At 46.1% G+C, this 3433-nt stretch overlaps 1 long non-coding RNA gene across 1 annotated transcript; it reads right to left on the reverse strand.

The window, feature by feature from the left end:
- Positions 1 to 665: 665 nt before the first annotated feature.
- LOC121465778 lies at positions 666 to 3228 on the reverse strand. The gene is made up of 3 exons (XR_005976679.1): positions 3097 to 3228; positions 2630 to 2901; positions 666 to 1352 (listed from the first exon to the last, which is right to left on the reverse strand). It is a non-coding gene; the product is annotated as an uncharacterized LOC121465778 (long non-coding RNA).
- Between the last annotated feature and the right edge of the window lie 205 nt (positions 3229 to 3433).

Consider the following 3433-nt stretch of genomic DNA (forward strand, 5'->3'; position numbering starts at 1 on the left):
CTCAAGATACCACCCACAGTCCATTTTTCTGTTGCCTTCTGATAACGACATAGCCAGCACCATGTCTGCCTTCTCCAAGCCATGATGATAATGGACTAAACCTCTGAACTGTAAGCGAGCCACCACAATTAAATATTTTCCTTTATAAGAGTTGCCATAGTCTCGAGTTGGCATCCGCCGGGAAGGCGGGGCTGGGACTCACAGATGGCCCCATTACCCCAAGCAGAGCTTGTTCAGATACCACTGCAGCTGTACCATTACATGTTGCATTGTTGCCAGCAGCTGCCAAACAATGGCATCCAGGAGCACTGAAAGCATGCTGTCAGGCAGGGTTTGCGGTCTCCCCGAGAGCATCCCGCAAAGTCAGTGAAGATGTCAACTGGATCACGAACAAGTAAAGAAAGCAAAACTGAGACTCCAGAGCTCACAGCATGACTGTCCTGGAGACATTTGGAACTGAGAAGTAGCTCGGCTTTTGCAGCTAAGCAGCAGCAGCAGCACAGTTCTGGAATATTCTTTGACATTGTTGGCTAAAAGCAAGAACTCATAGCTGATGTTTGGTCAGGTGGCTCTTGTCAGAACAGCCATGTTTCCAGCATCTTTTTGTATACTCTTCCAGCCCAGAATGATAACCAGTTTGGGGAGAACTTGATGGGTTTTTTTCCGTCATCTCTGTGTTTCTCATTTTTGTCTGTTCTTTTACACTGCTCTGAAGACAGTTAATTTATTCTGGAGGTCCCTGCACCATTCTCCGAGTCCCAGAGCAGATGTCCCCTCAGACGGCCGCCTGTGCACAAGAAAAAGACTGGGCTTGAGAACCAGGCAGCTGTGGATCTGAATCCCAGCCAGCATCCACAGCTTCAGGTGCTGCCTGGGTGAGCCTGGCTGAGGTGCCGATGGTGTGTCCATTATGTCCCGCACACTGGCTCTGTGCATAGGGATGAAGGAAGCCACTGTGCTGCCCTTCCCCAGCTCCAGCTCTGTCTCCCATACACCGCATCCTCTCTCAGTGACTTGTCTGTCTGTCCTGTGCTGTCTCAGAGCCCCACCACCTCCAGCTGTGCTGTCTGGTGTCCAGCCATCTGCTAAGGAGCTGCTCCTTCTGTCACTGTCCCTCCCAACAAGCTCCAAGCAGAAGTCCTGGCCCTCGAGGTGGTGAACCATATACCAACCACATGAGACTGGGAAAAAAACGTGCAAGCAGCCAGAGTAGACGCCAGCAGGTCCAGGCTTCTGTGACTCCACAGTGTGTCCTCACTGGCCCTCTCGGGCGTTGACTCCCAGGAAAGGATGAGAGGGAAGGAGAGAAGGGAAGCAGGTCCAGGGAGAAGCGGCCCAAGTGGGTAAAGTAGCTGGAAGATAGAGAATCCACACTAAGTTGAAAATTCCCGGGGCACTCAGCCAGCAGGATGAGTTAGTGCCTGCGTGTGTCCTTGCTGCTATACGAGTTGGCGTGATCCCTGTCTACACAGAAGTGCTTGACGATACTGAAGCGTGTGTGCCAGTTTGTGAAAACTCACATTTTCCTTCCCTCTCTTCTTGTTTATTTATTTTAGATAGGATCTCACTGTGGAGCCCTGGCAGGCCTTGAACTTTTGAACTTTCAATCCTGTCTCTGCCAGCCAACCACTTAGATTATAGGTGTACCCCACAAAAAAGCAAAACCAAAAAAGAGTTGCCATAGTCATGGTGTCTCTTCACAGCAATACAAACCCTAACTAAAAGAGACCCATATTGACGCTTGTTATTTTATACATTTCGAGAGTACCTGGAGTAATTAATGTTTGATAACATTTATTGAATCAATGAATTAACATTTAATTTTTAGTTAATTCAAGATACAAATTCAGCTATTTGTGGTGTTGCCTGCTTATACTTATAGTAATTGGGAGGCTGAGACAGAAGGATTGCAAGATAAAGGACAATCTGGCTACAGAGTAAGGCCCTGTCCTGAGGGGGGAAATACACACACTGTTGACCCAAAGAGAATATTAACCTGAGAAAATTAACTCACTTATTATTAAAAAATTATGTGCAGGGTTGAAGAGATAGCTCAGCAGCTAAGAGTGCTAGTGTCTCTTCCAAAGGACCCAGGTTCAATTCCCAGCTCCCATAGAACGGCTCGTAACTGTCTGTAACTCCACTTCCAGAGAATTCAGCGCTCTCACTCAGACATACATACAGGCAAAAACACCAAGCGCACAATAAAAAACAAAATGGCGTGCAGGGCTGGAGAGATGGCTCCGTGGTTAAGAGCTCTGGCTGCTGCTGCAGAGAACCCAGATTCAGTTCCCAGCAACCTCATGGTGGCTCACAACCTTCTATAACTCTAATTCCAGGGGATCTCTCCCCCTTTTCTTGGCCTTCTCGAGTACCAGGAATAAATGTGACAGACATACATGCAGGAAAGCGAAACACCTACATACACAAAATAGAAATAATAGTTTTTTAAAGTCATATGTACTCACAGTTTAGGTAAATTTATAGTAATAGCTTAAAACTTATAAAGATCAAAACAGCTAATAGCAAAAAAAGTTATCATTTTTCTAAACGTTAATGAGTCGCTTCAACAATATAAAAGATTCGAATTATAAAGAGGTAAAATTATGGAGTAATAAAAATATTTTACCTAAATATTGATGCAAGCTTCTAATATTAAAACTTCTCTCTTATGATTTGTTTCTCAAGAGTTCTTGCTATGAGCTCAACGATCTCTTCTAAACCCCACTGAAGTTGTTTGAAATATAGTTCTCTCAAATGTGAGGTGTTTGGACTATGACATTCGTCGCCCCGTTGTTTCCAAGGGTTGACGGAGCTGATCTGGCTGGGTAGGCAGATGTCCTCTTTCTCCATTGCCATTCTGTGTGTATCCTTCTGAAATCCGTCAGTGACTCCCTCCCCCTACAAAGGAAGACCGTGATTCAGCTAGGTATGCAGAAGAAGCTACCATGGCTAGAACCTCTCGGACGAACTTTCAAGGTAACAGTTGTCTTCGTTTTCTAAATGGAAAAAGTGGCCGTGCAAATGAAGGAATACAATCGGGGAGCAGGCTCATGAGGAAGGCACGGACATCAAAGTGGAGACTATTAAACTTACCCACAGGAAAGGCAGAGAAGAAGATGGGAAAGGAGGATCTGGATAGGACTCCGGTGTGTGAGGTTTCCTAGGATGCTGTATCTTCATTGTTGACTTGACTTTATTTAGAATCACCATGGAAACACACCTCTGAGCGTGCCTATGATTCCCAAAAATGTTGAACTGAGGAGGGAAGACATACCATGAGTGTGGGCAGCACCATTCCATGGGCTAGGATTGTGGACTAACTATAAAGAGAAAGGCGAGCTGAGCTGCAGCGCTCATCACTCCGTTTCCTATCTGCAGGTGCCATGTGATTCGCGGTGCGTGCTCCCACTAACGCGCCTCCCTGCTGGCA

This window comes from Microtus oregoni, unplaced genomic scaffold (assembly GCF_018167655.1).
Source record: "Microtus oregoni isolate MIOR12 unplaced genomic scaffold, Mior012 000031F_ref0000149, whole genome shotgun sequence".
NCBI lineage: Eukaryota > Metazoa > Chordata > Mammalia > Rodentia > Cricetidae > Microtus > Microtus oregoni.